Here is a 24,388-nt window from a genome sequence, read left to right on the forward strand (position 1 = left end):
ATTGGAAAAACAATTAATGGTTTAAACAAACATATTTATCAGCATGCTTATGACATCAAGAAAGGCAATGTTAACAACGCCTTGGTTCAACATACAATGGAGCATTCACAGCATTATTTTAAATTTTCTGCTTTAGAACAAATTCATATAGAGAGTAGCAGGGGAGGGCCAGTAGATTAGCTCCTTGAATATAAGGAACTGCTCTGGCAGCTCAGATGTAATGCTACAAAAAAGCCCGGTTTGAATGACGTGTTCTATCTCATGCTTTTTAAAACTCATATCTGAGTTTCCTCTGTAGTAATTGTCATTTTACAAAGTATATGGTCTGATACACTGATTTCCTGGATAACAGGAATTTTAATAAGTTAATGAGATTTTTGGAATAATATAATTTATAATTATTGTAAAACAACTTATGCAAGAGGGTTTACAGCATTGAACATTTCAAGTACCTTTTATCTGCCTGCTTGGGGTTACGGAGCTGTATTGTGTTTAGAGTTGATTGACTGGGCTTCCAGCCTATCATTTTTTTAAGATTTAAACATGTGATATAATAGTTTTGTATATAATCAAGTCTTTGATGGTTTTAATTCATTCTAATGAAGTCTTGAGGTGAATGCCAGATGAAAGCACTCAACAATAAAGAGGTTCAGTGGTTGGACATTCTGTCTCCTTGCAGTTTTGTTTTGGTGCTTTGCATTCTTAGTTCAAAGTGAGAACTTGGGATAACTGGGTTCATGGTTTTATCTATCTGATGGCTATTTTACTTGATAAGAAGACAGATCTGGCTATCCCAATGCTGTCTTATTTCCTTACTCTTAAAGGAGGCCCACATCATGAGAGAGGCTCAGGCCTAACTGGCATTTCAAAAGGCTGATATCAACTGGTTAAACATTTAGGCTAAAGTTTTGCATCTCAGTGTATGCCTGATAATCATGGTAGATAAAGCCCACCTGACATGAAGTCCTTAGGAGGAAAATAAAACGAGTAAACCACATTATGCATTAAACCCCCCCAAGTGCAAATGGGCAGCATGCCAAGTTTCACATTTTTTCTAATTGTAGTGGAGCCTATCAGTTTTTAGGTGTTTTAATAAAGAAGAGAGTCATGCTCTTTTACATCAGACAGGTATTAGGCAGGACTGTGGTATTTTTCAGGGTCAGGGATAAGTGTCCTTTTGGGGTGGCAGGGGGAATGTTACGAAAAGGATATTCAAAGATACTGATATGTAAATCCCAGTTCATTTGGAAGTATTGCAAGACTGCTAAAGAGTTATCCAAATAAAATGTGAAGGAATTCTTTGTACAAGGTTTTAAGGAGGGGTGTCAATTACAAGCTGATCTGTGTCCCCAGGAATCTCTTATAAGAATCTGATATTTCCTAAGGAAAACAATCACGTTGCTTGGTTGTCATCAACAATGAGGTAAAGGCAGGTATGGCTGTAGGTCCATTACAGAACCACTCTTCTAATACTTCAAAGTTTCATTTAGGAGTATAGTACCCCAGAAACAGCCAGGAAATTACTGCCTGATTTATCACTCATCATACCCAAAAAAAAGGATCAGTTAAAGACATTACAGACAAGGAATGCATTATATGGGTAATACATGATTGCTAACTTATGAAGCCGGTGAGTAAGAAATCATTTTGCCTGCTTCCTATTCAGTAACAAGACTTGCATTTGCTGGTATATACCTATATATTACTTAGTTTTTCTTCCTGCCCCTGCCAATGAGCGGTGCACTACTGCTGACATTTTCTCTGGGGAGTCAAGTGATTCTTCCAGGATGAGTTATCAGAATTCAAATGTAAGGTTTCCAGTCCCCATGTAGCCTCAGCTACTTTCATTCTAATTTAACAAGTAGCATAAATAAGGCAACCCCAGTCAGAACAAAATATATTTTGGAACAGAAAAATAAACTACCTTGATGGCATACCCCCATTATTAAGCTGTATAACAAAGGAGAAAAAAATAAGATCTATAATAATACACAATCTACCCACATTAAAGGTTATCAAAACTTCAGCAAAAAGCTAAACATGTATAAAAGGTAGATCCCAGGGAAACACAAACTGAATGCAGCATCTGAAGATATGGATAGTTATAAATCCTTCTGTAACTACATCAGACAATTAAAAAATAATTCTCATCAATGTTCTGAATTAATTCATACTACATCATGCATTCCAGCCCTACAACATTGGCAATATACCTGCAGATGAACTTAGTGACAACCTCACAGCATAAATAATCATTGAATTTCTACAAATTCCTGACTTCCTTCCTCCCTCCAAGATTGTTATGGAACCTGTCTTAAATGTACTTTCTAATTTTACCTCTGTGGGCCCCAGATGTATAGCTGGTTACTTAATTAGCCATGCTAAACATCCTTTTTATAAACATCTCCTAAAATTGCTCATCTTCAACATTGTTAAAAGGTAAGTGCCTGCGTTATGGAATATGAATATAGTTAAGCCCCTCATTAAAGAGGGGCCCACCTCAGATCCCAGTAACTACCGAGATGTTAACCTAGACTGTCTAATTTGCAAAGCATGGAACACATTTCATAAGCTGTGTTCATAGGTTTATAGATTAATACTAGATTAACTGCCTTTGTGGGCCATTTTAAGCCTAGCCAATCACCCCATGTGAGAATCAAACCCTGCCCCTTGTGTGTCTGTAAAGTAAGTACCTTAACCATTATGCTAAAACTCAGTACTCTAGACCTGCAATGATATTTTTTGTCAAAGATACATCATGTCTTCCTAGTTAAGTAAACTTCTTTGAGAAAAAACATTGAAACTACAGAGAGCAATCATTCAGTTAACAGAGTACACCTGGAGATGACAAGGCCTTTCACATTATTCCCTATTCAATTAAATTGTAAATAAGCTTAAAGGTCTAAATGTAGACCATTATATCATAATAGAAATAGCAAACTGGCTGACAGAACCTATGTAGTCACATCTAAAGGCAAAACGGCAACTATTTGACTTCCTTTGGTCTTAGCAGAGTATTCCTTGGAGTTTAGATCTGGGACTTCTTCTGTTCAGGATCAAAGTCTTGTACTTCCAAACCACTAAACTAAAAATATGCCATCTAAATGTGATGATAACTGCAAGCTGGGAGGTTGTCATTCAGTCACCATCCAATACCATAGTACTACAGCAAGTGTTAAACCATACAACTCAATGTTATATTGGAAACATGCTTAAATTAAATTCAAAGAAGTGTACCATAGTCACAATTAGTAAACAAATCTTGACATCAGCTTACATTATAGACAATACTTCACTCCAGAATAAGATATTTGTCACAGATCTCAGCGACTTTGTTGATAACCCCCTATCCTTTGAACACCATTTAGCAACAGTAAACAAATCCTTTTTATCTGGTCCAGTTAATAACTAAATGAACCCTATACAAGTCAGAAGAAGTTATCATTCCTCTAGGCCATGTCCTGATCAGTCCATTTACAGAATATAGTCCCTTATCAGTACCAAACACATCATGCAGTTTGAAAGATCCCAAAGGTGCCTAACTAGAAAGATCACTGTAGTAAAGAGTCTTAGCTACCCAGATGTGTTTATTTCTGACACTATACTCTTATAGACTCCTGCACAATGATTTAGATCAAGAAGTTCTTTTTATTAAGGACCCAAGTCTCCTTGATTTCCTACACCTACAAAAAGCACAAATTACTCAACAAACTAAAGACAAGAATCTCAATCAAACAATAAATGAGACATGTCCGAGGGACAGGTTTGTTACTCAGTGCTACTCCCTTATTTGGAATAATATTCCATTACATATAAAACAAAATGCTACCCTTGAATCTTTTATATCAAATTATGATGATTGGATGGGTACCTGTAAATCCATCTTTTCAGGATAGACCCTATCAGTGCTTCTGAAGTGCTGCCCAACTGCTCACCTCTGGAGGCAGTCAGAGAACAATTGTTTTCATAGTGTTCATAGTGTTCATAGATTAGTACTAAGCTAACTGCCCTTGTGAGCCATTTTAAGCCTAGCCAATTATCCCTTGTGAGACTCAAACCCTGCATCTTGTGTTTATAAGGCAAATACCTTAACCATTAGGCCACCCTCCCAACCAGAGGTCTGGGCTACTTTAACAAAAGATACATGGGTGCTAAAAATAATATCCAGGGTTACTTCATACCATTTTCCCTATCCCCAATCTACAAAAAAAAAAAAAAAAAAAAAAAAAGCTTCCCAATGTTCCACCCAATCAGAGGAAGGCAGCAGCCAAAGAAATTCAAAAGCTGATCGACAAAGAGTCATCTAGCAGGTAAAACCAGGCCAGATAGGATTTGAAACTTACTCATGTTTCATTTTAGTACCCAAAATGACTGAAGACCTGTGAGATCTAAGTAAACTGAATCAGTATGTGAAAAAGTTAAAGTTCCGAATGGTCACAGTCCATTCTATTCTGTCATTTCTTCACAAGGACAATTGGATGTGCTGTGTAGAGCTTCAGGATGTATACTATCACATCAAAATAAACAGGTGCTCCCAAAGATATTTATGCTTTTGGCTGGGAGCCAGTCATTATAAATTCAGAGCCCTTCTTTTTGGACTCACCACAACCCCCATGGTGTTCACCAAATGTATGGTAGTGGTTGCAGCTCACTTGAGACTAAAATGATTCTGAATGTTTCCATATCTAGATGACTGGCTCCTCACTGCCCCCTACATGCATCTCCTTCAACAGTCCAGGGACTATTTGCTCCAGATTTGTCTGATTTGTTCTGCACTCCTTGAGGTAGGAGGTGCCCTAAGATGCTACATATTACCAAAGTGATTATGGTCCTTGGACTGACTCTGCCTTGTAAAATGTATGAATCAGTCCACAACTTATATTATTTTCTCATTGTCGGTGAAGATTTTTGTAGGGTAATGGAAGGCATGATGTATTTTCAGGACTTATATAAAAAAGTGGGTTTTCCTTTAGCTGCTGACACTGACGAGTTGGAAGGGCCAGCCAAGATCAGAAGCATTGCTAGGGTGAGGTGAAGATTTCTCAGGTGAAATGAGTTAAGTGATGTGATGAACAGATTTATTTATTTATATACTGGTCTCACATGGATGGTGTATGGTGTTAGGACCTGGTGCTCCTCCTTAGGGAAGAAGGGAGGAGCACCATATCGGAGCACTTTTTTTTTTGGTTGCAATGTAGAGAGATGTCATGTCATGATGGCATAGAGTCTTAGGACCTGACCCACCCCTAGCATCTTACTTTTGAGGAGAACCAGAGAATGGACTTTTTAGGACCTGGTATTCCTCTAGTGCTGAGGAGTGTTAAATTGGAGATTTGACCTTTTTTTTGAGCTCACTACAGCTCTAGCCAATATGTTTAGATTTTTGGGGTCTGGGGATCGATATATTAAATTATTTTGAGAATCCCTGAGATAACAGCAGATTTCAGTCTAGTCAAAGGAGAAAGCTACTGTTTGTGTTATCACAACTTGCTGGGACATTTAAACTGCATGAAGTGTTGCAGCACCAGCTAACACTTTCACAAGGTCTTTATTCTTGCTATTAAATGTAAAGTCAGGCAAACATCTCAGGGTTAGAATTCCAATGTTGGTGAGGGAAGATTTGAATATATGAAAAATGTTTTTAAAAGTATTACAACCTAGACTCTTTTTGTTGGTGGACTAGGTAAGAAATAATGATCCTAAACTTCTCTTGAACTTTGTATAGATGCAGAAGGATATATTGGCAGAAGGTGATTAGTTCAGTAATAAATGGTTTGCTTGCCTTGTGCCAAGGTGCTATGAGATTCCTAAACTACTAAAGGAAATAGCATTCTTGATTCGGTCACATTGTTAGTTTCTGAGCATGATCTAGTTAATGAAAGAATCCTGTTTAATTCTTACAGTCAAATTGTGGTGTTTCAAATAAGTGTGTATCCCTCCACAGTTGTCTTTTTTGAGACACTTCATTTTGCAAAATGTAAAGTTTAATATAACATGTCCTGCTAGATATTTTCTTGGAAAAGTGAGAAACACTCTTGATCATTTCCCTCGTTTGCAGCTCAGCAGGTTCAGTGTAGTATCACAAAACATGAATAAAAACCAGACCCCCATCTCAATAGAGGCATGGGTGACTTGAAGGTCAGTTAATTAATGGTCCTGGGATTCAAATATGATTTATTTATTTATTTATTTGCTTGCTTGCCTTTCTTGATCAGATTTGTTTCATTAGGCTAGTGGCCTCCTTTCAGGTGGAGACCAGAGGTATTATTTAGACTGACTATGGGAAATTTGGTCAGGACACCAGGGGGAGACTCCCTGTTCTTTTTGATATGTGCTGTGGGATCTTTTACATCTGCCTCAGCTACCACCAATGCAAGCAGATTGGATGTCATTTTAAAATCTCATCTGAAGGATGGCACACTCAGGAGTGGAGCAGCCCCTAATATTGCACTGCAGTACAAATAATAAAAAAAACAAATCCATTCACCTTTACAGCTGCAGGAGTTTTGTGTGGCACTACCTGGCATACAAGTTAGCATATAGGAAATGCAGTAAGGACTGTCAGAGTACACTTGTTAGCACTTTGTTTTATAGTTCAAGTAAATGGTGTGGTAGATTTGATCAGTGTGCAGTGCTTAGCCTCTGAGGCATGAATCGTTATCATTAATTTAAAAAAGATTTCATAGTCTTCCCATACATTATTGCATACATAAGACACTAGCCATTATAGCAGTTTGTTTGTTCTCAGAAACATTCATAAATGAACTTTTGTAGGACCCAGTATTACGAGCAATTATGCCACTCTGTAAGGAAGATGTAATCATTTTAGAAGACCACAAGATAACAAAACAAGGTTAAGGTGCAGCATGGAGCTTTACAGCCAGATCAATTTGAAATGACATGTTTTTCTAGACAAATATGAACTAGCCTTACTTTGCTCAGTCTGATAGGTCAGTAGACTACATTTATTGCATAAGGGTAGAAAGTCACGTCGATTCAGTATTTGCAAACTCATCAGTTAAAGACATTTAGATCATTTTTTTTTAATTCATTGCTGTGAAAGGAAGTAAATGAATTTGAGATTAATCCTGTTCACTTTTGAGCTCATTCTTTTAGACCTGTTTTGCTCACTGAAAGTGTTCATTTTCTAAATCTCTACTAAATAGAACTTTATGTGCTTCCTAATAATGTGTGTGTGTGGGGGGTCTATATTACAATGTCGAACTCACAGGAGTCCGAACTTTGTAATATCGAACCCAAATGTTCAAAATACGAAAATAGCTAAGCCACGGCACACTGATTTTTTTCCCAGGGAAAAAAATTGGTGGGTCGTTTTCGGAGCTTTGCTATTTCCTCCACTGTGATGTGATCTCGGAGTTGGCATATTTAAGTGGGGGGGGGGAAGAGCCCCCCCCACATTAGTTTAAATTTAAAGTGTGGGGTTTTTTTTGTACTGGAACAGCGATTTTTTTTTCTCTGGGAAAAAAATCACTGTTCTGTGTTTTCGTAATTTTTGGGTTTCAAACTTCATGCTTTGATATTACATCCTTTGAACTCCTGTGAGTTCGATGATGTAATATAGACCCATGTGTGCGTGTGTGTGTGTGTGTGTGTGTGTGTGTGTGTGTGTGTGTGTGTGTGTGTGCGTGTGTGTGTGTGTGTGTGTGTGTAATAGAAATTATTTAAACAGCATGAATATTGACAGCAAAATATCTAAACTCAAAAATATCTAACCTCAAAGCATTTAAATACAAAATATTGACAAAATCTAACCATATCCAAAACCAATGTTTTTGCCCACACCCACTGCTAATTAATACATAAATCCTTCCCTAATATAACTATGAATTTGTTTAATTTGTCAATGTTTTGTGTTTAAATGATTTGCTATCGATATTTTAATTGTTGATCTTATGCTGTTAGATAATTTCCAGTAGACACACACACACACACACACACACACACACATACACACACACACACACACACACACACACACACACACACACACACACACACATATGTGATTATCGAAGTTCCAAAACTTCAAAATTCATTTGGCCAAGACCATATGATTAATGTTTCGGAATTTCGAACAGTACTAAAAAAATTCTATTTTCAACATTTTGCCCCCATGCACCCCCACAACCTCTCTAATTAAAGTTACCAACTCCGAGATCACATTACATTGCGGAAATGGGTAAATTTCCCATTTTGCATTTTACTGTGATCTCCATTAAAACCATTCGAAGTTTTAAAATTACAATCATCTGGTCCAAACCATATGAATTTCGAAGTTTTGAAACTTCAATAATCTGATACGGATCTATACATACATATACATAAAAGGAATGTCTGGGGAATGACTTTGTATTTGCATTCTAGTCATGTTGTAATTACTTGTATGCAATTTTGTAGTATAGTGATGGTTTTGTTAGGGTGTGCTAGCTTCATAGTTTTGTTTTCTTTTTATGTAGTTTATTTTTAGTTAGTTTACATATAAAGACTTATGTCAGTTTTGCTGGTAAGGCAGTTTTCTGACTGGATCATCAACTAGACATAGAAAATTTGGTTAGGCATTACTTGTATCCTTACTGAATCTTATAATTTTACTGGTTGAGCATGCAAATATCTTGAGATTAGATCTGTTCTTTTTTCTGTTTTTTTTTCAGTTTTTAAAATGGTAGTTGACCGTATGTAGCTCTCAGAGAAATGTGTTGCTAGTTTAGTAACTCCTAATGTCTGTAGGGAATCACTGCATAATTTTTTATAATAATTAGATCTACTGAAAATAAATTCTTCTCAAATTATTGACAAAAAAATCTGCAAAAGCAATACTTTTACTTGGTGGGCAAGCCCTGATCTGCCATGACTTCCCAAATCTCTTAATATCCTAACTCTGAGATTGAACAACATGGCTAAGGAGAATTTCCTTTACTTCCATTGTTAAATAGTCCATCTGTAGTCAAGGAATACTTGTCAATGAAAAACTGAATTCAAGGAAGTACATCTGACAATTCCTGTAACAGCAAATCACTACTGAATGAGCAGCATGTTTCCCAGGTTCTTGTATATTTGAAATAAAACATGCTCTTTTATATCAGATATGTGTTGACCTACAGTTTGTTATACTGATGTAGTTTTCATTTTACCAATTTGGTGCCCTCACTGTGTTCCAGATATAAGTTTTTGCTCTTACTGCCAAGTTAATGAATGTGCGTGTTAACAGCAGGGCAAAATAGAGAATTAAAGGAAGGATGAAGTGTTGTGAGTTCCCAGAGTGTAGCGAAAGCAACTAGAAAACAGCTGATGAGTCAGTCTGACTTCAGTAATAGGGAAACTACGTAACAGAATGCTGAGGGAGAGGCTGGAAATAAAATAGTTATTTATTTATTAAAAATATGTCAGGATAATGATCAGCAGGGGGTCTTAAACAAAAGACCCCAACTGATGAACCTGATTTAGTTTTGTGATTCATTTATCATGAAAATGGAGAGAAGTAACCTCGATGACATAGTCAACATCACTTTCAGCACAGTCTTTTGTGTATCAACATAGCAGACTAAGGACTAAACTGCAGAGACTAATAACTGTACTTGTAAAATAGTGCAGAAAACTTGTTCAAATGGAAGAGACAGAAAATAGTGGTCAAGAGTACATTATCTGATGGTAGAAAGTAAACATAATATGCTTGTCTTGGAGAAGACAATAATTATCAATAATAGAATCACTTTCTTTACATATGACAAAAACTAGAGCTAGTAGTTAATGATGCAGAAAATGAATGATAAGGATTATGAATAGGTTGGTAGATATGACAGAAAACTGGCCGCCAAGGCATAACGCATGTAACTGTGAGCCACTCTGTTAATGGTCAGCAATAATCAATGGAAATTTTCAATTCAGTAAGAATACCTTTTAGGCACCTCAACAGGAAAAGGGGTTTGAGGTAGTTAAAAAGAAACAAAGTACTCATCAGCCTCAAACTGAAAATATGGGGGCCAGTATCATTAGACTGATTGGATGTAGCCTCCTTGGAATAGAATCCAAAAGCAAGCAATGATCACCATACCCCTATGTAAGATCATAACAAGGTTGTAAACAGAGTACTATTCATATGTTAAAAGAGGTTTTAGTGACAGTGCTGTTTCATCAAACATAGACTCAAGTCATTTTATCTTTAAATAATGTTTTTGAACGGTAGCTTAACTCTCTACACTTATGTTAACTTAATATGATTATGTCTGGCATCAAACAGTCAATTCGGAAAAGGACAGATGCAGAAGTCTTATCAAAACGCAACTTATAATATGACAATGCGTCAATAAAATAACTGTATCCCAGGAATTCCAAAAGCTGTATAGTAGTTGTCTGCAAGGTATTGAGGTGTTGGTCCTATTTCTTAGATGATTCAGGAACTGAGCAGACATATAGTTAGGAAGGGAGTGAGGCACCAGTCCCTGCTCTACCAATCCAGCAGATGGAATTGGCAAAGTTGTGCCACAGAAGCAATATATGGGAAGGGCCTAGAACTGCACTCCTTTAACAGGGACATAAACAGAGCATGAGCCCACAAATAATCACAAAGTATTTCAGGAGATCATCACAAAAGTATGCATTAAATATAGCTTAGCATAGCTAACATTGCAGTGCACTGTTTGGAAAATACAGTAGGAGATAACTGTATACAAGAAATCTACTAGGCCCTTCTGGATGACTGAAAAGCTCCATATCTTCCCTGTCTCTTTGAAGATGCCCAAATATGCAGGGGGTAGGGCAGGGGAACAAAGGGGACAATAACGGAGGGAGGTCTGATGCTCCTAGGGGGATGGAGGTTAAAAATAAGTTAAAATGGTATTATAAATAATTAGATATTTAAGTAAATAAGAGGGATGAAGAAAATGTAATGCAAAAAAATCTGGAAAAGCTCAAATTACATTCACTGATGATATACACAAAGAGGATATGATATATGCATAGAAAATAAAGTAAAAGTAGATTGTAAAGGAACAGTGCACAAGGAAAATAATCTGACAGAAGGAAGTAGAATGGCAACAAGTTTAGTCTTAGAGGCAAAGTAGTTAACAAAAATCATCTTCTGCCTAGAAACGTAAAAGAATATTTCTATTCACTCAAATGGGTTTTGCTTGGTTAAGCTCACACTAAAAGACTGGGAAAGGTGTAAAGGAACTAGAAGATGTTCCGTCATCCAATTAAAACGGAGGCTACATCAATGGCAGAGCAAATAAAAAAGATAATCCAGATTTATGCCATACCAAAATAGTTCCGTACTGCTGCAGCAAAGCCATAAAGAATTCAGTTAAGATAAGTCAAGGTCCTAGAGCAATTCATTGCAGAAATCTCAAGAAATCTCATACAAAACTGTTCTTGGAGAAAACATTTGATGCTCTAACTTGACATTATGTTGCCTTTCTTTATGTCAGTTGTGCAAGTCTTGCCAAGGATGAAGCATTGCTGGATTCTCAAGAGCACCGACCTAAAATATAACATAATACATAAAAAATCTGCCTGGGAATCATAGTTTTGCATCTTTGCTTATAGGATAGAAATGGCTGTGGCTTATTTGTTACACATTTAATCAGCAAGCTCATCCTTAAATATTTTGATTAATATATCACGTTTCCTGAAACGGCATGCATCAGTTTATGATTAACTTACTAGAATGTGGAAACATTACACTTGTAAGGAGCAGAACATTCAGGCAAAGACCATCAACAGTTGCTCAATCCAAACAGCTGGTATCAGGAGTTGTTATGTTTAGCTATTTTTTTATGTGTGAAACAATATGTGTCGGGAAAGGATCTTACAAAATTTGCATGACATTGTTTCAAGTTCACAAATGACAGAAGAGACAATAAAGACAGAAAAAAACATTGAATTTGTTAACTCGATACATCTGAGTGACGCCTCCAGGTACATTTGCAGTTAACACCTACTGACACCTCTAGCCATGAAACATCGCTTGTTCGTATTTGCATCAATAATTCCAAAACCCTGCTATGTATGAGGTTTTAAAAGATTTCATCTTAAAACTTTCACAATGGCAAACTCAGATGCATTAATGTTTGACCTCCTCTGTCTAGTTCGGGTAAATAGATATCAGCTGTTTTTTTATGATATTCATTTGTATAGATATAATTTTCACATTTTTCTAAATATCTCAACAACAACCAAGTAACACAGACAGAACACCTTAGCCTCATATGAAAGCTCTCAGCTAGATGAATTAAATGCTCCTGACAGTATGTGTGTAACTTGAGTGGTTGCTGAGATATTGTAAGTTGTTTACAAAATATTACAAATGTAATAGTTATTGTGTTTACTGTGACTTATCAAATTCATTTTAAGACCTAGAACCTAAAGAATACTACCACTACAAAAATAGTTTGTGCTGAAAGGTTTGCCATTTATACTTCTTTCATAACCTCTATGGTTCCAGAGATGTGAACATTTATTTGAAATGTGAGGACATAATTTGATTCTGTCAAAAGGCTTAGGCTTCTTCCATTGGAAGTTATAGTGCAAACTTCCTGAGCTCCACTGGAGTGAATGAGTTAAAGGTCAACACTTTTACCTATTGAACATGAGCTTTGCTAAGGATATAGCAAAGCAATACAATGAAAAGCTTTCACATATTGTTCATATACACAGATTCTGTACAGCAGACGTTCCATCACAGACACTGTCCATTCTATCATGTCATTCATCCAATACATTGAATCAGTCACACAGTGGAAGCAGTCCTGCATGTCAGCATGTGCCACATCTGCAACCCTAAACATGTCCTTGGAGGGCCTAGTAGAGCATGCATGTACCTCCATGATGGCTCTAAATATACATCAAGTGGCATGTAATGAGAAACCACGATCAGGTAGAGGGTGGACAGCAGGCTTCCTCTGAGAACCCCTACCAACCTTCCTGTGTTGCACCTCACGCACACTTTGGGTATGGCCAGAGTCAACTGTCACTGAAGCCACAGTAACCACACTACCCTGATCAAGTGTCTCACCCTCCACCTGTCCAATATCGGAGGGCTCACTGGAATTGATATGCTTAGGCATACCAACTGTGTCTAATGGAATCCAGGCGATGGCTGAATATCAACCTCAGTGTCAGATTCAACCTCTGCAACCCTGACTGTGCCTCTATTTGACCACAATCATCATCAGATGCTACCGATACTGTAACATCAGCTGGTAAGAGTCCTACACTTCCACTGTCAGGAACACCTGTGATAATAAGCTACAAACACAGACATTAAATACTACACTAAATATTAAACCAATGTATATGATAATAAACTAACACTGGTCCCACTACTGCAGATGATACAGAAATACCTACACTCATTACACACTCCTCACCCATACAGATAAATGCATATATCTGGTGAATGGTCATCAATAAGCAAAAGAACATGTTTTGCTTACCATGTGCAAATGACTCCAGATTTTGTTGGGAGGATATTCGTGGTAGAAATAAAACAAGGGAAGGATGCAAATTAAACATCACAATGGGTATAACACAAGGTGACAGTGAATACATAATTGCCTATATGTCCAGTAAGAATAGTTTGATCTGAAACTTGGCCGACATGTCCACTTACAGCCCATGTGTAATGAACAAATGCATTGTATATGTCTATTACATTATGAGTAGGTACAGTAAAAATAATAATTCCCCACAGGACGTTTTACTCAAAGTATATAGTTTACTATACAAGCAAATCTAAAACGTGCCATATTTAAGCTTATCTGGAAACTGCTCCTGGGACACAGTTGTCCTCCCAGACACACAGACACATGAGCACTAACATCAAGCACATGTTGGTAAGATGTTTCAAGTGAGCTGTCTGGATCTCTGACAGTGGACAGGAATTTGTCATTTGGTGTCAGTGGGGACTGAGTAGCAGGCCACTTCCCATAGCCAGCTGTTCACAGGCAACTGCAGTTGCTGTCTTTCAGGCAGCTGAAATTATGTCAGTGGCCTGGTGACACATCTTATCATAAGTCCTGGCATGACTTCCTGCTGCAGTGAAATCATTCACTAACTGGTTCTAAATCTGCTTTCTGGCAACCATAGCCACATATCTTCTCTCGAGCAGAAAGGTGTCATAGCACCTAAACACCTAGACTATCACTTAATTTTCTGAGTTAATGAAAGGGCGTTTATGTGGATTTGAAGATGGGTGCCATAATCGTATGTTACATAAAACAGAGAAGAATGCAACACATAGGTTCATAGGTTGGTACTAGGCTTTCTGCCCTAGGGTCTATACAAGCCTAGCCATAACAATTCCCTGGCTATTTCTTCCCACACTATTTACTCCCCCTATCACCTAACTAAGGTTTTGCATACATGCACATTCGTGAACATTAGGCAGTGGAAACACACATTTCAGTTATTAAAACTTAAGGTTATAAGGTTGTCCCACCTCAACCTCACACACAAACCAATGTTTGTCCAAACCAAGGAATGCCACTTTAGTAATGTAATATTGTTCCCACTGAAATATCAGGATGCCTACACATTTTCAAGAAAAAAGCACTTGAAACACTCTTTTGGTCTAGCAGCACACAAATGTTAGGTGGCTTCCCCATCCCCAAAACAACAAACAAATGAAGGTTTGTACAAGCAAAGGAATGCCACAATTAAATTGGTATTTATGTTTTCAACACAATTATAATGTATACACATTTACAACAGAAAATTCAATTTATGATTGCCAGTCACTGTGCCCACTACTCCCCTTGAGGTGGTCCTGGGCCATCTGAGAAGCTTAAAACCTGTGTCATTGACACATACATTACATTTCTCTGCAAATGCATAGACGATGTTTTAACAATAACACTTGTGATGAATAACCTATCTGAGAAATAAAAATGCATGTCAACAATGCCTATGCCAGCAGTGAACTATAAGATGTGCATGCAACTAAAAATTTCATTTTATACATGTTACAAAATCTAGAATGTTCTTGAAAACCACAAGTTTATCTTAGCAAAATTATAATTCTTCTCTGCAGATAAATCAAAAGGAATAGCAATCTTCTGTTTTGTCCAGATATACATGTCCCCTCATCCTGAAGTTTCCAAGCTACACAGTTGACTTTTTATAGTGTAGATTCAGACCTCTGAGCATGGTGAAGATGCAAATGAGGTGTGAACTCATTAGAATTGCTAAATACCAAACTTTCGACTTTGTGTATCAGATGTAAACATAACACCTGCTCTACAATATTGTTAGTTGCTAATGGATTGCAACTGTGAATGATTAGAGGGAGAGAGAAAGAAGACACAACAGCAATTCAGGTTACCCTTCCTGCAGTGAGTGTGTCACTCAGGATACACTTACAAAGTGCTGAAGAAACTTTAGCAAGCTTTTAAATACACACATTTATCATTTATGTTCAATAGTGGACAAAAATTCTACTGCCTGTGTTGACAAAATGTTTTTCATTGTCATGTACTTTTTATCATACAGTTAAAGGTGAATGATACAAAAGGCACCATAGAATGCATGTCTGAGATTACGACAGAGATAAGAGAAGAATGAACACAGTACAAAGAGATGACACAGCTGCATTTCTGCAATGATATCTATAAATGGTTGTGCGATCACTCATTGCACTAAATATGTAAGCCACATATGTACAACCAAGTGAGAATGTACATGTGTGCATCCTATTAATACTGTAAGGGAAATGGAATTGTTTGAATGCATATGATTTGCTTTCTTGCTGCAAATATGTGTCTCTGTGTTTTGTAGTTTCATTAGTATGCAAGTTCAACTCCAGAGCTGTGTAAAATTATTTTACATGTGTTAAAATGCTTTTTTTTTCATCATCATCATCTTCTTTTGGCTGTTCCCGTTAGGGGTCGCCACAGCGGATCTTCTGTTTCCATTGGGATGGGTTAGAGTTAGAGTTGGATATAGTTACGTTCTGAGCAGATATCTAACTGGCAAGAGTTTGAATGGCCTCAGTGAAAAAGGTATTAAAGGCATTAACAGTCTGCTTGGGATTCTCCTGGTCTGTGCCTTGTGGGTTTGGTGTGATGGATTGACCTGGGAGTAATAATTGATTAATACTCATCCAGAACTTTTGTGGTTTATTATTGTGAGTCTGCTGGAATTGTAGGTAGTAGTTTCTTTTGTCAGACAGTATAGCTTTTTTAGTTTCATTGTTGGTCTACTGGGTTTTTAGTTAAACAAGATTTATTCCAGTATTTATTTCTGAGATGGAATTTTTGCCTGGTTTCTTTTGAAAGCCATGAGGCCAAAATGCATACTAATTTAGTTCTCATTCTAATAGAGCAGGTTGGTGCATGGTGGTCTAGTATGACTAGGAAGTTAGAGTTAAAGTAATTAACAGCTTCCTCCAGTGTGAGGTATTTTAATTGAGACCAGTTACATGCTCTTAGTTCTCTCTGGAAGAGATCGGGATTGAGGTTTTTCTTGGTTCCAATTGTCCTAGATATGGTTGGATTAGGTAGATTGGATTTAAGCCTAATGATGTAGGTTAGTGAGTGATCACTTATATCATCAGGGAGGGTTCAAGCTTCTTACGTCTGGGGATGATTATTTATGAGAATCCAATCTAAGGTACTTTCTTTCTTATTAGGCTTGTTTATCCTGGTAGGGAAGGTAATGGTTTGAGAAAAACCAAAAAGGTTAATGCTGTTCTAATTAATTTTAAATAAAAATTAGTGATATAAAAATAATTATACATAGCAATAACTATGTATAGCAGCTAATATCATATGAATTATATGTGTGACTGGGGGTATCTTGACAATTATGTTTCTGTATTAAAAAAAATTCTGTTCTGGGATGGACTTCATACTCTACTGATAGTTATCTACAGGACTCACATAACACAAGTATAGCCGAAAAACAGAATGTATTTTCTGGTCTGACCCAGATCTCAGAAATCTCTCCTGAAAGTAATACAAGTATATGCATTTCCAATATATTGTCCCACATTACTCCTGTATCACACATGAGAATGCATAAACCAGGACCTTGTCAGGTCACACACATGCATAGTTAACTGAAGTGTAGCACCACTCACTCTTTAATGTGTCTATATATGTGTTACAAATGCTTCTTCTGTGGCAATGAGGAAAGAACACATGTGGAAGAATATGTGTTCTCTACTTTACATAGGTTTGAATCCCACACTGTACAAATTGCTTTTATCAATGTGTAAGGCACCACAAAATATGTGTCAAGTCATAACATTTATACTGCCCAACTTATGCCTTAAATATCAAACAGGAATAGCAGCAGACAAGTCATAAGTTAATGCCAACTGCCACATTACCTTCTGCCTTCCTCTCTGTTTGGCATGTGGGTCTGTGCACTGGATATAAAACACAATATCACAAATTGTCAGGAAAATGCTTTAACTGTTTTTGGATGACCTATGCAGGCATGGCAGGAGCCGGCAAGGATGGTGCCCAATTCAGGCCTCAAGGATGGGGTGTAGAGCAGTCAAGAATATTCATTCACTCCTCATAGAGCACCTCAGCTATAGGCTGCTGCTGGGGGACTATACCTGATTGCAATATAAATTGAAGGCACTGGCATTCCACGCACTGAGGAGCAATGCAGGTTTCATTACAGCAACCCGAAATGGTGCAAGCAGGAACAACTCAACCAATGGATGGATCAGTTTTGAATTGCTGACATCCCATACTTGTGTAAGTATACAGATAAAGATACTTTGATACAGAAAGCTGTAGATAGACAAGACTAGTATTCATATTGCTTTTCTCTTTTTCTCTCCTTATTTATTTTTAGCTGCTCAGGAGATGTCAGCGAACAGGGTGCCCCATACTGAATACTTTGAGAGACTCCAAGAAGTAGGGGTTTGTATGCAGCACAAATTAACATTACTTCATTAAAATTATTGCTCTTCCTACATTACTAGCAAATTACACATGCATATCTTAACTGCAAAATAAAACATTTATGCTTTATTCTGTAGTTCAGGGTAATTGCTGGAGTTATGTATAAAAGTGTATTCATATGTTGTGGGTTCAAATCCCACAAGTAACAAATGCTTACTAATAAAAAAAATACTTAATATAAATCTCAACAAAATTGGCAGAAATGCCATTTTGTTAAATGAATCTGTAATATTTTTGAAAGCATATATGCAATATATGCATATTGCAAGGATTATTTGGAACAATTCTCAGTACTGTTTTGGATTTTTTTAAAAGGTATAGTTAACATTAAAGTAAAAATGTATTTTTATTGTACTAAATTACTGAATGTGACATATAATGGTTCTAAATACCTTTTCTCTTTATTTTTATAAGTGTGATCACACCATTCTAATGTCATAATTTTATGACAACCAACAAAATCATTTCCAGCACACGGGCAGTAGGCCAGTTGCTATGGCTCAGCCTGACACCCCTCGAATGGCTGCCACACCAACACCCAGCACATCTGAGATGTAACCTGGTGGCACTCCCTTTTCTACCCCTGCATTACCTGAGACTTCAACATCAGGTAGCATTATCTGAGCAGCTGGTGCTGTGATATCTTCTGGGAGGATTGGTGAAGGTAGGGACTTGGGTACCCACCAGGAGCTGTCAGGCATGGTGCGTGAGGTCTTAGAATGTAATATTAGTGCATGCCTCAACCATCTGGAGAATTTGCTTGTGGTAATGCAGGGAAAATTCAAATATCAAGCAATCCAACAGGAAGCTGAGGAAGGGGACAGTGATGACAGTACTGAGGGTGAGGACTAGACTGCCACTGTCCCACTGCTTGACTGGCATGTGCCTCCAATGTCTCCTCTCTATCCCCAGTCATGATGTTCCTCAACCTTTTGTGTCCCTCATCATCCCTGTGTCTCTCGTTTGTCCTGTTTGCACCTGATTCCTCACTTACCTTTCTTATCTGACCCTGATATTCCTATGTCTCTTCCACAACATTCTTCTATTTTTTAAATAAAAACAAAAAACTGGGCACCTGTCCCACAAAACAAAAAAAAAATTGTCTTCCATACATAACTCTCCACTTCACATGTCTTCTCAACACACTTGATTCAGTCCATTAGGCTATACATCATGACTGCGTTGCTGTAACCCATCTATGTTGTGGTTAAAGTCCAAATTCATCTAATTTTCTATCCATGTTCATATTACACTGTTGAAGAAGTGGATAGCTATGGTTCTTTCTTAATTCCCTCCTGTAAATTCCTATATTGCTTCCCCTTTGTTCTGTCCCCTGCTTGCGCCAATTTCACCACTTTCCTATCTACTCCATTTTCACACCTTTAATCTGGTCAAAAAATAGAATCACATACTACACACAAGGCAGAAATGCCCCCTTAACAGAGCCCATCACGTTTTGCCCTCTGCTTTTGCTCTGAGTTGGCATTGAAACCTTTACTTAAACAGTTATTTAAAATGCCGAATGTATAAAAATGCAAATCCATACCTGCACTGCTGACATAAATCACCTGACTGATGTTTATTTTATACAGTACTTCATTGTAGTCATTGCTTTTTAGATTTGCAAGAATTATCTCTGTTTACTTAAGGAATGCATTCCTGAGACTATGTGAAAAAATTAGATTGAACTAGTTTTGAATCCTGTGTCATTTGTGTTTTGAAGTTGAGCCCAGTGCACTTACACCTACTGCCACAGGGAAAACTAGGTAGCAGGTACATATCTTACATTCAGTACTGTCCAAAGTGCTGAAAGCTGTGCCTCGCCACTTAGCATATTTGTGTGAAAGAACGTGAACCAATAGAAACAGTAGTTTCCAGTTTAAGCAGAGACCTCTATTTGTTCTTTGCTTAACTCCACACAAACAGGGAAAGCAATAGCAGCACTTCTTAATGTCATAAAAGTTATGACACAATATTTCCAATATAAACTGCAGTGTGAACACCATAGTATCTGTCAGCTATTTTTGCCATAGCATATATGCATAACTATTTCTCAAGTTCTGAATCCATTACATTTGAATCTTTCATGGGCAAGCACTTTGCCATAGTTCACTCATATCAGTTGCTTGGTGAGGCACTATATAAAGAAGTGTTTGGCATGTACTGTAAAGATTATTGCCCAGTTATTCTTCATCCCATCAAAAGCTATTTAAAAACACAACCAATTGGAAGGGACTTGTTAGTGACTGAACACATATTTATTCAGACTCATGTGTGCCCTATTTCCAAGCACTTGAAAATGGGTATGTCACTAATAGGTCAAATGTCAACTACACTACTAAAATAAATAGCACAACTGCATTAGTACTTCATTTAAAGCTTTATATTGACAATAGACATATTGAGATTAATCACGTTTTACTGTGGACATAAATTCATCGCAGTATGAACACGTACATCAACATGCATCCATGCTGATCACAAAATGTGTGTGTGTGTGTGTGTGTGTGTGTGTGTGTGTGTGTGTGTGTGCGCGCATGTCATTTAAGAAGCTGTCTTTTAAAGTATATCTGCACCCTACCTCTCAACTTCATAGAACAATAAGTCTGTACAAAGATAAAAATGATGGGGAGACAAATTATAAATATTGCTCTTATATACTTAGAAAGTTGACAGAGTAAAAAGTTTTGTGTAAGCATGAATTTTCTAAAGTATATGAATTGTAAAACTTATATATCTGCCATTAGTCAGTGATTTGCCCAAAAAACATAAATTTTATAAGGAACACACCAAAAATATGAGACAAAAATATGGACATTCTGCAAAAATCTGGATAGTGGAGAGGTATGATCAGCACATTGAAACTAAAACAGAAAATCCAAAGTCCACACTTTGCCAACCACTGTCATAATAGGATATGTTACCCACATCATAAAATGATGATGTCATCATCTTTAAAGACCACTATAACAAGGAGAAATCAGACTTTGGTGATGACACAAATATTAACTTATGTGTTCTGCAGATGAGAACAAAATAGATGGGGGTTCAATAAACACAGAAGACCATGAGTCTGTATCTTACTGTCAGCAATCAGGTCTCATGGAGAGCAAAACTTTTTCAGTCATACATGACTACTTAGCTATTTCATACAGGCCTTCCAACATCTTCTTCCAAACATACACTGATGATGTCATCTGCTATAAAGTGTTCTGCAACAAAGGAAACATCAGACTTGTGCCATCACACTTGAGTTAAGTAATTTGACCTGAACATAGGTAGGTGGGTGCTCTAATCTCACTGCAGTTAACTTGTGTGTGTACATAGTCAGAAGAGCATGAGTCTGGGTCCTACTGACATCACTCAGGTCTCATTGAAAAACAAGTTTTCTATTCATACATGACTACACAGAAAGCTCATACAGCCATCCCTACATCTTCTTCTCACCAAATACTGATGATGTCATCTGCTATAAAGTGTTATCTGACAACATGACAGTCAGACTTGTACCGTGTCTTTTGTGTTAAGTATTGTGTTCTGTGAATAGCCAATGAGGGGTTCTAATCTCACTGTAGCCAACTGGTGTGGGTGTTTGTGTTCAGTTGGTTTACATTCTGGAGACCATATAACTACCATCTTCTTCAAACCATACACTGATGATACCATCTGATATAAAGTGTTGTCTCACACAATGACAGTCAGACTCATGCCGTGGTGCTTACATTAAGTAATGTGCTCTGTTGATAGCTAGGTAGTGGTTCTAGTCTTTTTGCAGTCAGCTGGTATGTGTGTATGTGTTCAGTTAGTTCACATTTAGAATACCATTCTAGAGCAGCATGTGTGACACTCATACTACCATCTTCTTCTCACTGTGCAGTGATGATGTCATCTGCAATAAAGTGCTGTCTGACAGTATGACTGTCAGACTTGCACCTTAGCATTTGGGTTAAGTACTGTTTTCTGTAGCTAGATAGGGGTTCTAGTCTCATTGCAGTCAACTGGTGTGTGTGTGTGTGTGTGTGTGTGTGTGTGTGTGTGTGTGTGTGTGTGTGTGTGTGTGTGTGTGTGTGTGTGTGTGTGTGTGTGTATTTGTGTTGAGTTACTTTACATTCTGGAAACCATTTTAGAACAACATGTGACACTCCTACTACCATCTTCTTTTAACCATACACTGATGATGTTATCTACTATAAAGTGTTGTTTGACTCTGTGCTCGTCAGAGTTGTGCTGTGGTGCTTGTGTTAAGTAATGTGGTCTATAGATAACTAAATAAGGGTTCTAGTCTCACTGCAGTCAACTGGTGTGTATGTGTGTACGTGTGTTTGTGTTCAGAGAGTTCACATTCTCAGGACCATAACAGCATGTGAAACACTCCGACTACCATTGTCTTCTCACCATGCACTGATGATGCCATCTGCTATACGAGTCAGTTACTTGTGGTATTTGCATTTAGTTCATTAGGTAGGAGTTGTAATCATACTTCAGTCATCTTGAGTGTGTGTTCATTCTTGGAGACAATTTTGCACTGAGAGTTGCCTCCACATCTATGTCAGACACTCCTACAAGCAACTTCTTATCAGCATGCAATAATGCTATCAGCTTCTATAAAGTGCATTGTGACAGTGTTAAAGTCAGAAATATGTGATGGTGCTAGTCTTGCATTGCAAGGAATCTGGCTTCTACACCTACATGGGTTTAATGTTCAGATGTGACCTCAGTCAACTGTTATGTGTGCAGTTGGTGGTATATTATGGTTGTATGATCTTTTGGATCTCTTTTCATTTGACACTCACTCCAGTGAACCTTTAACATAGCCACAAGAATCCAACATAATCTTTTTCACTCTGTACACATAACATTCTTTCTGCAGAAGACAGGAAGATGTCATCATCTCAAAGATGCATACACACATTCTGAAGCAGAAGCCTTCCATGACTCACTGAAAGCAAGCTCCAGACCACTGGATGTGTGATTACTAATTCTGTCATGGAGTGGTGCCCAAGTCAAATATGGATAGAGTCAGTATGCAATACAGTCAAACACATATACACATATGCACATACCCTTAGTATCTTTCACCATATAGATATAGCAGTTGTTGTTTAAATGGCATTATAATGGCTAGAATTTTATGTGATGTTGGCCATTATAGGTTCATAGGTTGGTACTAGGCTATCGGCCTTAGGGCCTATGCAAGCCTAGCCATAGCAATTCCCTGGATATTTCTTCCCACAATATTTACTTCTCTGGACCCCTGTCTAGCAGGGTGACTGACATGACCCCCGGGGTGAATTTCCTATCTCCCATCCAGTCATCAAGGTTCCTTTTGAAGTGGGCCAATGAGGCGCTCTGCTTGACATGTATGTGCAGTCTATTCCAGAGTATGGGGAGTCTCTGGGTCAGGAACCTATCCCTCTAGCATGTTTTGTTCATTGTGATGACAAGGTTTTGATCCCTGGAGCGTGTGGCTCTGAGGGATTGGGATTTCTTTAAGTGGAGCATGTCCAAAAGCTCAGGGTTTGACATGGCCTTGTATGTTAAGCAGAGATCACCTCTGAGTAGACGATATGCCACAGAGTATAGCTGGAGTTTTTTTAGATGGTCAGCATATGGCATCTGCTTTAGGCCTGTGATTCTTTTAGTGAGGTATTTCTGTGGCCTTTCCAGCTGTTGCAGATGTCTTGTGAGGTACATACCAAATGGGGCATTATACTCTATAATGGGTCTAATGAGGGATGAGTACAGTGGGGCAATGACCTCCTTTTTTCTGGATGAAAAGCCCTTAGTGATGAGGTGTGCCACATAAAAGGATTTCCTGACTGTTGTGGTGATGTGGTTATCGAAAGTGAGACCACTGTCCACCTGTGTCCCTAAGTCTCTCATCACACTTTCGATGTTTAGTGTCCTGCACCTATGTGGTAATTCATGGGTACATGTTTTTTTCCAAAGGGGATAACTATACATTTCTTGGCATTAAGCTTGAGCCCATGGCTCTGGCACCAGGCATCTGTTTCTGTAAGGCCCTTTTGTAGAATATCCACATCATTTGGGGATTCAATAATGGCTCCCAGTTTGCAATCATATGCAAACTTTGTTAGCCAGAGTCCCTTAGTGTTGGCCTGTACAGAGAAGTAGATGCCAAACAAGAGTGGTCCCAGGACTGAGCTCTGAGGTGTTCCACTTGTCACTTGTCTGGAGCTGGATTTAGAGTCGGCTACTTTTACAGTCTGGGTTCTGTCAGTAAGCCAGTTGGCAACCCATCGAGTGGCATAGGGATTTATGCCCAGCTTAGTAAGTTTATCTATGATTCCAGAGTGGGGGATGGTGTTGAAGGCCTTGGTGAGGTCCAGACAGGCTGTATGGACCACCTTTCCCTCATCCACAGCTCTGGAGACTGATTCGAAGAAGTCAATCAGATTCAGGAGACAAGATCGGCCCTTCACAAACCCAAACTG

This window comes from Protopterus annectens, chromosome 9.part0, assembly GCF_019279795.1.
Source record: "Protopterus annectens isolate FY-2018-M chromosome 9.part0, PAN1.0, whole genome shotgun sequence".
NCBI classification, from domain to species: Eukaryota; Metazoa; Chordata; order Ceratodontiformes; family Protopteridae; genus Protopterus; species Protopterus annectens.